General features: G+C 41.8%; 1 long non-coding RNA gene across 2 annotated transcripts in view; it reads right to left on the bottom strand.

The window, feature by feature from the left end:
• Positions 1-17,816, bottom strand: part of LOC310847992 — a 52,424-nt gene that overhangs the window by 16,839 nt on the left and 17,769 nt on the right. The window contains exon 5 of one of the 2 annotated variants that reach the window (XR_014566097.1): positions 4,479-5,115. The exons of the other annotated variant lie outside the window; for it this stretch is intronic. This is a non-coding gene — a long non-coding RNA (uncharacterized lncRNA). Of the gene's footprint in view, positions 1-4,478; positions 5,116-17,816 lie in introns of those variants that run through there. 2 annotated transcript variants of the gene reach the window in all.

The raw sequence follows: 17,816 nt of genomic DNA, 5'->3' as shown, positions 1-17,816 counted from the left end.
ACAGCTTCCAGGACATGTGGCCAGCATGACTAAGCCGCTTCTGGCAAATCAGAGCAGCGCACAGAAACGCCCTTTACCTTCCCACCAGAGCGGTACCTATTTATTTACTTGCACTTTGATATGCTTTCGAAATGCTAGGTTGGCAGGAGCAGGGACTGAGCAACGGGAACTCACCCCGTCGCAGGGATTCGAACCGCCAACCTTCTGATCAGCAAATCCTAGGCTCTGTGGTTTAACCTACAGTGCCACCCGTGTCCCTAGGAGACTCTTAATCTCAGGGTCATGGGTTTGAGCCCCACATGGGGCAAAAAGATCCCAGCACTGCAGGAGGGGTAGTCCCTTGTGATCCCTCCCAACTCTGTGATTCTATGATCTTCTAGTCCAATCTGAAATGCAGGAATATTTTGCCCACCGTGGGGCTCAAACCCACGACCCTGAGGCAGAGAGTCTCATGCTCTACCATCTGAACTATCCCAGTTTGCATAAAGTATATGGTCAGTGAGCTCTGCTGGAGCATAAAGTATATGGTCAGTGAGCTCTGCTCTCCCTCCCCCCACCAAACTCCCTTCCCCCTTTTAGTGTTGTTTGCACCGTATTTACTCTGTGATACTGCACAACAAATTGATGGCCATTGCTGGTCTGTCTTTTTCCTTTTATTGTTTTTATTCGTAGACCGTATTGTAAAGGAAGAACAATCAATAACATAAATAAATGAACAAAAGGGACTGACAGATTGGGTTGTGGGGGGGGGGCTTTATTTATGAGTAACATCTCCATGAAGCCACATGGGAGACTACCATCAAAGCTTGGGGTAGATACTTCATTTCAAAGCAGGGTCATCTGAAACGCCAGAAAATATTAAGCAGGCTTGATGGGACCACAAGGTTTGCCAAACTTAAAAAAAAAAAGTATTTAGGGAGGGAAAACCCCAAAGGGTAAGACCCCAAAACAGGCCAATGAGAACTTGGTGACTACAGAATGCTAATGGACTGAAAAAAAGGGTAGGAGAAGGAATAGAATGAAGTACCCTGGGAAAGAGGATGGTTGGTTGATCAGGAACAAGAACAAAGATATGGATTTGGATAGATGAATGCCTTTAGCATTCTTGTGCATTTTTAAAAGTTTGCTCTATGATTTTCTGAGTTTATTTTGGAAAACTTCATTTAAAAAACAACAGTATTATGCACAGACAGTGTGGTGTAGTGGTTCATGTTTTGGTCTAGGACCTGGGAGAGCAGGCTTCACATCTCCACTCATTCAGGAAGCTCATTGAGTGACCTTGGCCAGTCAAACCCTCTCAGCTTAACCTACGTTGCAGGTTTGGTATGAGGATAAAATGGGAAGAACTATGTTTCCGCCTTCGTCTTTTTAGAGGAAAGGTGGAGGAATTGGAAGATGTAGGAGTTACACTTTAAAAGAATTCTTTAAACAGATTTTAAACTGCAACTTTTTTTAAACAAAAACTGGGGTCCACTATTATTATTTTTGAAAGCCTTCCTTAAACTTCATACTGAGCATTTCATTCACAACATGTACCAAGTTAAGATGACTCCAAGGACCCAGAATAATGACTATCCAGTCCTTTGTCAGACACACATTTTCTGCTCTGCTCTGAACCATATCATACATTTTTGGAGTTACTGTATTCTGGGTCACTGGCCAATGAGTTCTGTAGACCTGATGGTATATTTAGAATGCACAAACCGGTGCGGATCTCTCATGAATAATGCATCGGGCAGTTATCACACATCAGCAATCACTGCAGAGGCCGCTACTCCATTTCCAAGGTGTATTCACGTTATGCCTTCGCAAGCCAGGCAAGCGAGCCAGAGCTAGTTGGAGAATGTTTCTGCCTCTCAATGCAACAGATTTTTAAAGGAGATATCAGGGCTGAAAAGGAGCTCTTGAGTCAACTTTAATGACCTGCCTGTAGCTGCCTCCAGGGCCCTAGAGGAGTGAGTTGCGTGAAGAAAACTGACACGATCAGTTCTCCTGTGATGCCAGGTGGGGCATGGTGGATGGTGTGTTCTGGAGCATAGCAGAGCCGAGAAGCAGCAGCTCTCATTTCCAGTGGGAAGAGGGAAGGCCTGGGGTGCCAATGGGAGCTTCCCTCCTGCTGCAAATGGCAGGTGTAGTAGGAAAATTTTCCATGGGACTCCATTAAACAGTTCAGATCCAGCTCTCACACAGCCCTCCTGCACCATCCCTCTTTCTCTCTCTCTCTGCAGAGATGTTCTACCACTGAGCTAAAGCACTCCTCCAAGCTCCTTCTCCCCATAGGTAAAGCATATCAGGTGCCACTTTAATCAAATTGAGGAAGTGAATGCTTTTGTTTTTTTATGATTGCTGCTGTTATGTTTTACAGTGGCTGCTCTTAAGTTTTATAGCTGCCATTTCACTGTTTTACATGCTTTTTTGTTTTGTTGTTCAACATACTTTTGCAGTTTGTCATACTTGCTTTCATTTTGGTAAGCTGCTTTGCTAGGTGGAAAATAGGAGGGTGAGGGTGATTGGAATACAACTGCTGCCTTGTTGCTCAGAGAAGGGCTTTTCATACCCCCCCTTGCAGCCCCCAGTATTTCCCTCAAATGTGAATCCAAACAGTTGGAGGATAAAGTTACCGTGGTTTTATCTTTATACTCCCTTCAAGCTTATTTCATGTTTCACTTGTGCTGGTATTTTATGTGTAAATGTGTTTGTAAACATTTATTATACTGGAGGATGGCAAGTAGGTGCTTTCAGCAATGTGACATTTACACCTACTTAGAACTTATTAGATATTTTCATAAAAGTGATGATGAATGTCAAACCATGACATCTTGTATTTTGCATATCATTTAAGTTCCCTTTTGTTGCTTGTGAACACAGTACCTCTCTCACATCTGTTTGGAGATGGAAGAGCTAGAACACTTTATTTAAATGGATAATCATCCCTGTAGCTTCCTGGATGCATGTTCAGTTGCAATTATTCTCAAAGTGTACAGCACAACGCTATGCACCTTCACTCCAAAGGAAAGTTCATTGAGTTACATGGGGCTGATTACAAAGTAGGGGTGCACAGGAATCTTAGGCGGAAAGGAAGGGAACCTTTTTTCAGTCCAAGGACCAAATTGCTTTCTGAGCAGCCTTCCAGGTGTTGCAGATATTAAGATTATGCAGTTCAAAGTGACCAGAAGCATAAGAACTGACTACTTCCTTTTGGAAGTAATCATTGTCCAGGCCCATAAAAGTATTATTCAAACTTTTATTTGAAAAACTCTTTAAAAATAGAACATAAGCAACAAAGATACATCCAAAAAATATCCATACAATATCTTGTACTGTCCAGCACAGGCTTACAAAATATGAAATAATCCAAATAGACCTAGAAGCAGAGTTCTATCTCTCCCCACACTCTGCATTTGAGCCTCCATTGAAAGGGGAAGGATTTTGTCTGTGTGCCCAGATGGCTGACAAACCATAGAACTTCTCACTTGGGGCTGTGGAGCGGTAACCCATATTTGATGTAGTCATATTGGGATCCTTAACCCAGGATTTACCCTGATGAAGTTATCAGCCAGCAACTGAGTTGGCTGATCTCGGATACTTGCCCAGTGCCCCTAAGCCAAACCTTCTTACATCTGTAATCCATAGAGGTGTGGCCATTTCGACCCCCAAAATGTTGCCATGTCACTTATTGCTTCCTATGCTCCTCCCCCAGTGACCCGAGTCCAACTGCACCTGAGCCCACAAGTGATGCACTTCAGAATTCTGTCATCTCAAGGACCTGATTCTGTAGAACTATACACTGACTCCAATATAGAAAATAGAAATCTTATGTAAATACTGTGTGCGCAGATGTCGCACACCACCCCCCGACTGCAATATTACTGGGAAAGATACAGACTAGGCAGAGGAAATGATTAGAGGATGTCAAAGGCAGTGGTACATGGAGGGACTTCAGAAAGTAGGATAGTTGAGTTTACAAAGGAGAGATGAATGGGAGGGGATGATGAATGTCACAAACTTATATCTGACACGGTGGCAAAACCTTCATGAAATGCATGGAGGAAACTTTTATGTTCACACCAAGCAGACAGCACTTCATTTTATCAAAATCTTGCAAAGAAAGTGGGCGGAAAGGGGCAGGGGAAGAGAAGGAAGCTTCTTGAAGCTACAAAAGTGTTGAATGAAAATTCAGGGCTGAATTGCCATTTGCATTATTTGAAGTAGCAATTTCAAGGAGTTTGAAAGATTATGCTGAAATTATTTCTGGAGGTGATTGGAAGGTGCGATAGAGCTGAGGGAGTCTTTCGCTACTGGTAGACCAGTCAGGCTAAACCTAGGTTGTCCAGCTGCCGGGCAGGAGCAGTTTTTATTTTATTTTATTATTTGCATATATTTTTTTAAAAAAATCAAATCTATAACTGACAACATCAAGCAAAAATACCATGGCAGCAAACAGCAAAAATCAACAATAAAATTAGACTGACAAAAAAGTAGTACAAAATGCATCACTTTTTTTTTCTCCGTAGGGAAGAAAGGAACTCAGAGAATACAGACTTAAGGTAACCACTGTGTTCACAAGACTTGGCTAAGCAACTGTGCAGTCTTAACACATGGAGACAACTTTAGCGAGAAAACTCCAGAGTGTAGAGGGATGGAGGAGGAGGTGGGCAGCCGGGTCTGAAGTGGAGGGCAGTGCCACATCAGGGCATGGTTCCCTGCATAAGAGGCAGCTGCCAGATGCTGGGCAACAGAGCTGCTTGGAGCAGTACAGTAAAAGGAGTTTGGAGGGAGACGGTGTTTGCAGGGAATTAATTAAAACGACCCCCTCCAAATCTATTATTTGTCCCATTGTGAGAACATAATGAGTATGCTTGGTATACACAATGGGTACACACAACATCGGTATGTTTTTCCCTCCTCCATAAGCATGAAGGAAGGCACTGAGTTTCCAGAGTAATAGCCGACCACTGTATCCATCTGCTATAAGTGGATGAAATCTCAGGTCTTCCTGTAGCAGAGGAACAATAGTTGCTGAGCTCATTACTGTTAGTTTACTCATGTTATCTGATTTGTAACCAGCCACTTCCAATGGCTTTTGAAATGCAGCACAATTACTTCCTAGGAAATCTGTTATTAAAAACAGAACACAAGAGTATGATTTTTATTATTATTAGTTGTTGTTTTTTTAAAAAACAAACCCCTTAGCTAAAACTGCAGACAATAAACAAAGAAGTCAGGAGATGAACTGCAGCAGGACTTGCCTGGCCTGAATCTTCCAACATTCAGCTCATTGGATGACCCTGAATTCTATCATTATGAGGGAAGGATAAAAATGTATCTGAATCTACTTTCTTCACATCTTTCATAATTTAATGCACCTCTGTTGTCCTCCCTTGCTCACTTTTCTTTCTAAATTAAAAAGCTCCAACTGTTGCAAGCTGTCCTCGTAGGAGAGCAGTTCCGGCCCTTTGATGAATCTTGTCCACCTCTACAATGTCCTTCTTGAGATCCAGAGACCAGATCTGTACACAGTATTCCAAGTGTGTTCAGACCATAGATTTGCATAAAAGCTTTGTGATATTGGCAGTTTTATTTTTAATCTCTTTCCTAATGATCCCTAACATGGAATTTGCCTTTCTCATAGCCACCATACACACTGTTGATGTTTTCACTGAGTGGGAAGGTGAAGGTTAGCCCTTTTTTCTGACTGTAGTCACAACAAATAACGCTCCCGAAAGCTGCTTTTTGGTACTTAAATGGCATTCTTCCAGGTTGAATAGCATGGGGAGGGTTAACCCCACCCTCCCAATTGTGATATCCCCATCACCTTTTTAAAAACAAAAACGAAGAATCCATATTTGTGAGAGATCACTTATTTCTCATAACGTCCAGTTTAGTCTTTTTATAACAAGGCATAAAGGAAGAAATTAGCAAGTTGGTACTTACCAGGAAGAACATTAGGAAGCTGGGAGAAATTAGTGAAGCTTGGGGAAATGAAGTGGCATGACAGTGAAATGCAATGTGAAAGGACTGGAGATGGAGAAACTATTTAAATGCTAAAAAGGAAGGGTGGGCAGAATAAAGGTCTACGCTTAGAGTCTTATCCATGGACAAAGGCAGGGAAGATCTCCAGCTGCCAAATGGCCATAAGAGGCACCATTGTATTCTTCCTGCAAGAATCAACATAAAGGCAACAAGAGGTAAATGAAGAAAGCAAGAAGAATTGTGTTGCTGCCAGGTGACGATCAGGGCCACCATCTCCACAGTGGATAGAGGCTGTGTACACACCAGAGTGCTAGTGCCCCCATCATTGCACAGATCCCATTTTCCCATGTGCACTTTTGTGCACATCTGTCTACGCACAAGCATTTTTGAAAGAACTGTATCTCAGTGTTTCTCATCCACATTAGCAGGCAGTTGGTGATGGGAGATATTTGCACTATTTGATATCCCACTTTATCACTACCCAAAAGAGTCTCAAAGCAGCTAACATTCTCCTTTCCCTTCCTCCCCCAAAACAAACACTCTGTGAGGTGAGTGGGGCTGAGAAACTTCAGAAAAGTGTGACTAGCCCAAGGTCACCCAGCAGCTGCATGTGGAGGAGCGGGGAATCGAACCCAGTTCACCAGATTACAAGTCTACTGCTCTTAACCACTACACCACACTGGCTTCCATCCAAATAAGGGTTCCAATCACCATCCCTGGCCTCTGGAAAGCTGAGGCCCATTGTGGGCATGCATGCAGGTATTTTTTTAGGCATGAGCCAATTATGTTTGTGACACAAGTTTCCAATATACCAAACACGCACAGAACAGTTTGAAGTTAAGACGTGTGTGTGCTGTGCTGTGCCTTTTCCCACCAGCAGTCCACCAACGAGCTCCTCACCAATGAGAGTAAAGCAGGCATGACCAAACATGGCCATCCAGCTGTTTTGGAACTACAATTCCCATCATCCCTGACCACTGGTCCTGTTAGCTAGGGATGATGGGAGTTGTAGTCCCAAAACAGCTGGAGGTTTGGCCATGCCTGATAAGGGGTGTGGTGATCAATGGTACCAAGCAAAATGTCACAGCACATGTTAAAAACAATATAAAATGCCCACGCAATGTGCTTCAACATGTCTGCTGTTGGGTAACATTTTATGTTGGGTTTTTCCCCTTATCACATTATCCACATTTGGGTGGGGGGGGGGGTGTAATCAAGCTGCAGACCTTTTCTATATACACACACTACAAATTACACGTTATTCGTAAGCATTTTCTCACATCCCATTGGGAAATGTGTTAAGCCCACAAAAATAAGCACAACAGAAGCATTCTGTTAGAAGTTTGACAAGCTTTCTAAGTGCAATCAGTGGTGAAGCTATGCATTCAAGAATAATAGCATTATCGTAAACATCTGTTTCAACACAGCAGTATGAGCATGATCATACAATATATGTGGATATGACTGATATGGGAAAATTTGATTATAAACTCTGCTGTGAAATTATACAGTGACTACTCTAATATGCTCAGCTGCAGATGTAAACAGTACAGACAATGTTCCTTTGCATATTCCTTCAATTTAGCAGCAATTTACAGAATTAGCCATTTTCATGTAATCATTTTAAAATTATATTTAACAAAGCTCTTTCATTTCTTTTCTTACTCATACAGCTTGAACCTCTCTGCTTGAATCTATTACAGAGAGAGCTTAACTCAAGTTGTCATTGAAGCTTGGGAGAGAGAAGGCCTGTCTTGTTTTCAATAATCTCTCCCCACCTTTCCAATACAGTTGTTAAAGAATCTGGCAGAAAATTAGTGTCAGGCTACACAGGCAGTGCATGATTTTATTTTATTTATCCAAAAAGTTGGAGCTGTCCACCCTCTTTGATTTGCTCATTCCAGATTGTGATTTGATTTCTTTGAGAGTCACAGAATGGCCTGGTTCTTGAAAGTGCTAATTAGGGATGTTCATCTTTAAATGCAAAGTGAATCGAATTTCTGCTCCATCCCTAGACTGTCAAGTAAGGGAAAGGGGCTCAAGGAATGGATGACTAGAAAAAGCTAGGGCCAGAGTGAAGCAGGGAGGGAAGCAAAGCTAACTGGGGTTACAAAAGCAAAGCTAGAGGCAGCATTTACTCACTAACATGGTTACAGCCCAACTGTGTCTTCAAAAGCCTTTACTGAGCATCTCTCCACTGACAATCAAACAATATACAGTGGTACCTCGGGTTAAGTACTTAATTCGTTCTGGAGGTCTGTTCTTAACCTGAAGCACCACTTTAGCTAATGGGGCCGCCTCCTGCTGCTGCCGCTGCGCCGCCGCTGCACAATTTCTGTTCTCATCCTGAAGCAAAGTTCTTAACCCGAGGTAATATTTCTGGGTTAGCGGAGTCTGTAACCTGAAGCATCTGTAATCTGAAGTGTATGTAACCCGAGGTACCACTGTATTAGGATATGAAACTTTATTCCATACACACACACACTGTGTGTGTGTGTGTGTGTGTGTGTGCAATTCCAGGTAAATCTGCCCTCTTGACCAAACACTCTCACCATACAGTGGAACCTTGGGTTACGTACCGTCCTCCTTACGAACACTTCGGGTAACGAGCTCCGCTAACCTGGAAGTAGATTCTCCTGGTTGTGAACTTTGCCCAGGGATGTGAGTGGAAGTTGCACGACGACAGCAGCGGGAGGCCCCATTAGCAAAAGCGCGTCTCATGTTAAGAACAGTTTCGGGTTGAGAATGGACCTCCAGTACCACTGTACTTTCCTCAGTGGTATTCTGTCAGTTTTCTTTCCTTCCTTCCTTCTTCCTTCCTTCCAACTTAATATAATTACTAGGGACCTATTAGGCTAGCAGGGCAAACCTTAAGTCAGCCTGACAACATTACGCACATGACATATCAGTTTTAGCACAGAAATAACCTGCAGTGCTGACAGCTGAAGCAAAATATGTCAGTCAGAGAACAGGCACCTTTTACTTTCAGACTGCAGCAGCAGCTCTTGTTATGATGAACCGTGGAAGTTTGTGAGCTGCTCATAGCATTTGACTGGGGAAGAATTCCCCCCTAACATTTTATCATCCATAGATGAACTGCTTCAAAATAGGCCTGTTTTGGTGATCTTGTAGGCAAAGGCATAGCTGCCCAAACTCTTTGCCTAAATAAAACATCAAGTCATCATCAGTACAGGATCTTCACTTATCTGATCAGTGGGAGTTTCTGGGAAAGTATTAAGGACCCTCCAAGTGTCTCTATTTTTCAGGGGCATCCCTGATTTAGAGAAGCTGTCCCAGTTTCTGATTTGATTCTGGAATGTCCCACTTTTCCATAGAATGTCCCTATTTTCATTGGGGAAATATTGGAGGGTATGGTATTATAGAATCAGGTCGCTTTTGAAAAATCAAGTTCTCCTCCTAGAGAGCATGTGTTATGGTGAGGTCACCACAACTGAAGGGGTGGAGGGAAGTCCGATGCTCGGCAGAGCTAAAGATAAGTATGTGATTTATTTGTATAATGAATGTATGTTTAATGCAAAAATAATAAAAAATTATTGGCAAATAATAATAATAATCAGAAAACTGAGACGGCTTCTCTAAATCAGAGACATCCCTGAAAAATAGGGACACTTGGAGGGTCTGGACAATGACCTGGGAGACTAGGGTTCGAATCCCCCCTCAGCCATGAAGCTCACTGAGTGACCATCTCTTAGCCTAACCTACCTCACAGGATTGTTTGTGAGGATGAAATGGGGAGGAAGAAACCCATGTAAACCACCTCGAGATCCTTGGAAGAAGAAGGGGGTATATTAATGTAATAAGTAAAACAAATAAACAAAACTCCCTACTAGCAGAGGTTCAGCAGGAATTGTTGTCTTCTGGAAATTGTATTATTTAAACAACACTTTGCAATATATATTATTTTTAAATGACCACTATTTACTGATATTTTTACTGATTTCTATTATAATCTTGTATGTTATATGCCACCTTGCTTTACTTTGTAAAAATGCAGATTGTAACTACTTCAGTGACTAAATAAACAAACATCACCTTATGCTAAAAATGGGGAATGCTTAGAAATTCCAAGATATAGAGTGGCAGCCAGGTTAGCCTCCCTTGAATATTAATTCACCACCAGTACTGTGCCTTAACCCTGCTTTTCTTTGGGATGGTTAATGCTTATAAAAATTACAGTAATTAATACAATATAATTACAGTATAACAGGCCTGATACTTGGGAAGTAGATAAGGAAAGAGCTCTCTTGTTGAGCACGCCAACTATGTGAGAGAGAAATTAATTCTAAGTTTGTTTGTGACAGAGAAGCACAAGTTATTTAAAACATTTCTCGCAAAAAGGAAAATACAGCTGGAGCTGGGCTCAATGTAACATGTCAATATAAGGTGCTAAATGACCTAGGCCTCCTCCCACACCAACTTGCCTCTTTTAACAACTGCAGGAGAAGCTCTGCTGATGGTCCTCATGCCTAATGAGATTTCTTGGGTGAGAGTCCATGACTGGGCTCTCTCTTCAGTAGCCCCTTTGCCTTCCAAATGAACCTTCTGAAGTGCATCCAACCATGATATTGGTGCCATTTTGGTCACAGGCAAAGACATACCAAGCTTTTGAAAAGGAGTGAGGTGTTTTGGATATTTGAATTTCTATTTCTGCCACTTGCTTGTAAATGAGGTCTGTGTTTTGTTGTTGTGTAAATATAAATATCAAACTAATATATTTATTGAAATGGAAACCCAATATTTTGGGAGGTGGCAGGTGGCATCTTGATAACCAGAGGAAGGAATTTCATGCAGATTTAAAAATCATTCTCACAAATGGGGTATGGTTGGTCTGTATTGTTTCCTTTTGAACCTACGTGGAACCTGAATTTTTTTCTCTTTAAAAAAATAAAAGGAAGAGGAGAAGCAACAAAACCTTCCTAACACTAAGTAGAAGTGTTAAGGCAACAACAAGTTGTGGATCACTAGATTTTATGTCGGAATGTAAGGCTCTCAGTTTATCTCTAATCACTCCCCATTTGATAACACACACAAATTCACCATGTCACCACAATGTTCATGGTTTTGCTTTCCAGCTGCTGTGGGCTTCTGAACAGCAGCGAGAAAACAATGGTCAATGAATTATGAATATGAATATGCCTTGGCAGATTGGGTTTAACCCCAGAAAGATTATTACAGGGATGATGGCTTCTTGTGCATTTTAATTGGTGTCAAATGAGTTGCCTGCTAGATTTCTCTGCCATCTTCCAGCTATGTTGGCTTTCCCTTGGTTTACCATTATAGCTGATTGCTTATACAGAGGCTACCCTGCTGTTACAGTGGAAATCTCAAAATGATTAATATTTCCCTCCCCACTACCCTGCCAACCTTGGTTATGGAGCTCAGGAAATCAAATGAAGCCAGCAGTGCTGTTATGGCATCTTAGGCAGGAGTAATGCTAAACACCCCTTCATGGATCACTGCCTTGCCGTGGTGAAGGGGCTTGAGGAACTCAGAGAAGCTATGAACTATGCCGAGCAGGGCACCCAAGATGAACAGGTCATAGTAGAGAGTTTTGACCAAACGTGATCCACCTGGAGGAGAAACCGGCAAGCCACTCCAGTATCCCTGCCAAGAAAACTCCATGGACAAAGACAACAGGCATATAAAAGTTATGACGCTGGAAGATGAGCCCCTCAGGTCGGAAGGCGTCCAACATGCTGCTGGGGAAGAGCGGAGGGCAAGTACAAGTAGATCCAGAGCTGATGAAGCGGCTGGGCCAAAGCCGAAAGGACGCTCAGTTGCGGATATGCCTGGAAGTGAAAGGAAAGTCCAATGCTGTAAAGAAAAATATTGCATAGGAACCTGGAATGTAAGAACCATGAACCTGGGTAAGTTGGAGGTGGTCAAAAATGAGATGGCAAGAATAAATATTGACATCCTGGGCATCAGTGAACTAAAATGGACGGGAATGAGTGAATTCAGTTCGAATGACCATCATATCTACTACTGTGGGCAAGAAACCCGTAAAAGAAATGGAGTGGCCCTCATAGTCAACAAAAGAGTGGTGAAGGCTGTACTGGGATGCAATCTCAAAAATGATAGAATGATCTCGATACGAATCCAAGGCAGACCTTTTAACATCACAGTAATCCAAGTTTATGCACCAACTACTGGTGCTGAAGAAACTGAAATTGACCAATTCTATGAAGACTTACAACACCTTATAGAAGTGACACCAAAGAAGGATGTTCTTCTCATTATAGGGGATTGGAATGCTAAAGTAGGGAGTCAAGAGATAAAAGGAACAACTGGCAAGTTTGGCCTTGGAGAGCAAAATGAAGCAGGGCAAAGGCTAATAGAGTTCTGTCAAGAGAGCAAGCTGGTAATCACAAACACGCTTTTCCAACAACACAAGAGACGACTCTACACATGGACATCACCAGATGGGCAGCATCGAAATCAGATTGATTATATTCTCTGCAGCCAAAGATGGAGAAGCTCTATACAGTCAGCAAAAACAAGACCTGGAGCTGACTGTGGCTCAGATTATCAGCTTCTTATAGCAAAATTCAAGCTTAAACTGAAGAAAGTAGGAAAAACCACTTGGCCGGTAAGATACAATCTAAGTCAAATCCCTTATGAATACACAGTGGAAGTGAGGAACAGGTTTAAGGATTAAATTTGGTGGACAGAGTGCCTGAAGAACTATGGATGGAGGCTCGTAACATTATACAGGAGGCAGCAACGAAAACCATCCCAATGAAAAGGAAATGCAAGAAAGCAAAGTGGCTGTCCAATGAGGCCTTACAAATAGCGGGGGAGAGAAGGCAAGCAAAATGCGAAGGAGATGGTGAAAGATACAGGAAATTGAATGCAGATTTCCAAAGAATAGCAAGGAGAGACAAGAAGACCTTCTTAAACGAACAATGCGTAGAAATAGAGGAAAGCAATAGAATGGGAAGAACCAGAGATCTGTTCAAGAAAATTGGAGATATGAAAGGAACATTTCGTACAAAGATTTCTATAATAAAGGACAAAAGTGGAAAGGACCTAACAGAAGCAGAAGACATCAAGAAGAGGTGGCAAGAATACACAGAGGAATTATACCAGAAAGAAATGGATGTCTCATATACCCCAGGTAGTGTGGTTTCTGATCTTGAGCCAGACATCCTGGAGAGTGAAGTCAAATGGGCCTTAGAAAGCACTGCAAATAACAAGGCCAGTGGAAGTGATGGTATTCCAGCTGAACTATTTAAAATTTTAAAAGATGATGCTGTTAAGGTGCTACACTCAATATGCCAGCAAGTTTGGAAAACTCAGCAGTGGCCAGAAGATTGGAGAAGATCAGTCTACATCCCAATCCCAAAGAAGGGCAGTGCCAAAGAATGCTCCAACTACCACACAATTGCACTCATTTCACACGCTAGCAAGGTTATGCTTAAAATTCTACAAGGAAGGCTCAAGCAGTATGTGGACCGAGAACTCCCAGAAGTGCAAGCTGGATTTAGAAGAGGCAGAGGAACCAGAGACCAAATTGCAAACATGCGCTGGATTATGGAGAAAGCTAGAGAGTTCCAGAAAGACATCTACTTCTGCTTCATTGACTATGCAAAAGCCTTTGACTGTGTTGACCACGGGAAACTATGGCAAGTTCTTAAAGAAATGTGCCAGATCACCTCATCTGTCTCCTGAGAAATCTCTATGTGGGACAAGAAGCTACAGTTAGAACTGGATATGGAACATCTGATTGGTTCAAAATTGGGAAAGGAGTACGACAAGGCTGTATTTTGTCTCCCTGCTTATTTAACTTATATGCAGAATTCATCATGCAAAAGGCTGGGCTGGATGAATCCCTAGCCGGAATTAAGATTGCCGGAAGAAATATCAACAACCTCAGATATGCAGATGACACAACCTTGATGGCAGAAAGTGAGGAGGAATTAAAGAACCTTTTAATGAGGGTGAAAGAGGAGAGCGCAAAATATGGTCTGAAGCTCAACATCAAAAAAACGAAGATCATGGCCACTGGTCCCATCACCTCCTGGCAAATAGAAGGGGAAGAAATGGAGGTAGTGAGAGATTTTACTTTCTTGGGCTCAATGATCACTGCAGATGGGCTTCCGGAGGCGGCGCCTATTGGCAATGGCGGATTCCCTCTAACCGGAGGGAGAAGCTCCGCGGAAATCGGGTCCACCGCTACAGCAAAGCGGAGGACCCTTAAAAAACCCGCAGGCGGGAGAAGCCTGGGGCCGTGGGACTCAGTGGGCACACGGAGCACACCCCGAACTGTCAAAGGAGCTCTGTAAAGAGCTCCAGAGCAGAGCGGGGTTTGCGCTGTGCTGGGAGTCGATCGCTACTTCTGCGGAGTGAAGCTGCATAGCAGTTGCCGGAGAGCGCTGACCTTTTTCCTGTGAACATCGAACGGAAACATCTACCCGTGAGTAAGAACTGGGGAAACTTTAAAGGATCAAAGAATAGATGTAATACAGTGAACCAGGAATTTGAACTTGACTTTGACACTTTGATCCTGGACTTTGATCTTGAATTTGAACCTGAAATCGGCAAAGTTTAAACAGGAAGCCCGCTTTGCCGATCTGTAGACAGCTTGAAAGCAAGGGACAAAGGAGCTTGGAACTAAAGAAACTGACTTATTATAAAGAACTAAATTGCACTGCCTGACAGAAGATCTCCCCCTTAAAAGGGAAAGGGGGGGGGATAGAACACACCACTCAATCTTTGATTTCGGACTGCCTTAAGTAATTGAAAGACCACCCTGTATGCACCGTCTTATAGACATTGTAATTATCACTGCAGATCTCTGCAAAAGAAACGCAACTTTTTTAAGGGAACATTTGAGCTTGTAACTGTTGCCATCTGTGTAACATTGATATACCTATAAAGATACTGTTTTACAATTATCATCCATGATACATTTTGCTCCCCTGCTCCCCTAGAGGAACTTTGTGTTATAGCTGGGGATTTTCCACTGCAGCTGTCCTTTTTCTCACTGTTGAGAAACAAACCTGGGAGTTGTGAGAACTGTGTGAGTGACCTTGACTTTCTGAGGCACAGGAATAGATCAAGACAAACCACAAGATAAGCCGCAGGAGAAGGCGCAAGAGAAAGCAATAAAATATAAAACCAGACAACAGCAGCAATTGCTGACACAGCAGCAACAACACTACAGAAGAGCATCCGTAACAGGTCTTTCTGTCCCACAAATCACAAAAAGAGAAGAACCTAAAGGAGCAGGACCAGCAGGACCAGATTCTACAACATTGGACAAGATTCTTTCAGCTTTACAGAACTTGACAGCTAAGATAGACCTAAATACTTCAACTATTCAAGATCTTGGACAAAAGGTGAATGACGTAGGACAGAAAGTGAATTCTAACACCCAGGCAATTGACAGGTTACTGCAGGAATCCAAGGAGACAAGACAGACAGCAGAGGAAGCGAAAGAGAGGGTTTTGGCGGTAGAGGGAAAAATACCGCCAATAAATAGAAAATTGGATGATTACAAGGCACAATTCTCTCTGATTGAACTTAAGGAAAAGCAGGCCAATCTGAGAATAAGATCAGTCCCAGAAACAGAGGAAGGAGAATTAATAGAGTTTCTTACATTGGAATTTGAGACCTTTTGGGGTCTGGACACAGAAGAATTTAAGATAGTGAGTGCTTTTTGACTGGGAAGGGTCAAAAGGAAGAACAGAGCGAGGGACTGCTTGATTTCACTAAGATCTACAGAAGAAAGAGATAAAATACTGAGCCTACATTACCAGAAAGCACTTGAGATTGGAAGTGAGAGAATTGAAATTTTTAAAGATATCCCAAAATACTTACTAGATCTCAGAACTAACTACAGCGACCTGGTTGACCTATTGAGGAAGAACAGCATTTTGTTCAGGTGGGAATTCCCTCAAGGCCTCTCGTTCACATTCAAAGGAAAGAAAATAAAGATAAGATCAAAAGAAGATAAAGTGAGCTTCCTGAAAGATTTTGGTGAAGAACTACGAAGGGAGGCAAGAACAAAAGAACTGGAGATATTAGGATTGGGACCACCTGACTTAGAAAGGCATCCCTTGGGGCTGGATCGACCAGAGAAAGAGACACAACCATCAGCAGAAGAACAACTCTTGGGAACAGTTGGAGGAACTCTACAATAACTACAACATGTCTCTGCAGATGTTAACTTGGAACATTTGGGGCCTTAATTCCCCTAGCAAGAGGAAGAGAGTTTTTCATATATTAAAAAAGGAACAATTGGATCTGATTTCTCTACAAGAAACACATATAACAAGACTCCACAGGAAATTATTGATAAACAAGAGACTAGGCCAAGAATTTATCTCATCGGACAAAGTAAAAAAAAGAGGAGTTGTGATATATGCAAAAGAGAAATTGACACCAAAATTTCTTTTTAAAGATGAACAGGGACGATTCATAGCAATTGAAATACAACTACAAGGAGAGAAAGTACTAATAATTGGAGTCTATGCACCTAATGAGGGGAAATCAGAGTTTTACAAGAAACTGCATGAGACGTTGTTGGATCATATGGACCAGAACATTATTTTGATGGGAGATATGAATGGAGTTGTGTCAACACACATGGATAAATCTGAAAGACAGGCAGTCACAAAAGATGGAAGACTACCAAAGACTTTTTTTTGAAATGACAGACAATATGGACTTGATTGACATTTGGAGAATTAAAAAACCCCTAGGTAGAGAGGGGACTTTCTTCTCTGAAGCCAACATGACGTGGACAAGAATTGACCAAATTTGGATTACAAGAGGGATGGCACCCAAGATTCGGAAGGTGGAAATCTGCCCAAAAATTTGCTCCGACCATAACCCTGTGAGAATGGACATGAAATTAACACCAATTGGTTCCTTTAGATGGAGAATGAATGACACCTTGTTCAGGGACCCTAAAATTATTAAGAAGGCCCAAAAAATCATGAAAAAATTATTTTGAAATAAACTTGAAGACAACTGTGGAAAAAAGAGTAATCTGGGACGCAAGTAAAGCCGTTATGAGAGGTTTTTTGATTCAACAAAATGCTATAAAGAGGAGACTTCAAGAGGAAAGGAAAGAAAAGATGAAAAGATTTTAGGAAAAATTCAAGAAGGAGAAAAGAGACTAAGGACTAAACCAAAGTCACAGGAGATTCTGCGAGAAATTAAATTATATCAGGCACAATATTTGAAATTGGTTAATCAGGATATAGAATGGAAGATTAAACAAATGAGACAAAAAACTTTTGAATCGGCTAATAAGTGCGGAAAGCTGTTAGCTTGGCAGCTGAAGAAAAGACAAAAATTAAACACTATGACAAATCTTGAAGTAAATGGAAGGAATATACAAAACCCACAGGAGATTAAAGATTGTTTCCAGAAATACTTCAAACAACTGTATGCACAAGGGCCACAGAATGAGACCAAGATTGAGAAATTCTTAAAAGCAAATGGATTACAAAATATATCTCAAGAGAATAAATTAATATTGAATGACAGAATTTCTGAACAGGAGGTTGAAGGTGCCATTAAGAACCTGCAACTAGGCAAGTCTCCAGGCCCGGATGGGCTTTCCTCCAAATACTACAAAGTAATGAAAGATTATTTAATTCAACCATTAATGGAGGTTTGCAATGAAATCATGGAGGGGAAAAGAGCGCCGGAGTCGTGGAAAGATGCTTATATCACGCTTATACCGAAAAATGAATCAGAAAAGACACAACTTAAGAACTACCGCCCCATATCCCTACTTAACGTGGATTACAAAATTTTTGCGGACATTTTAGCTAAAAGATTAAAAAAAGTTCTAGCAGGAATTATAC

The sequence above is a fragment of the Podarcis gaigeae genome (assembly GCF_964106915.1).
Source record: "Podarcis gaigeae genome assembly, chromosome: 6".
Taxonomy (NCBI): Eukaryota; Metazoa; Chordata; class Lepidosauria; order Squamata; family Lacertidae; genus Podarcis; species Podarcis gaigeae.
This window is presented reverse-complemented; position numbering and strand designations above follow the sequence as displayed.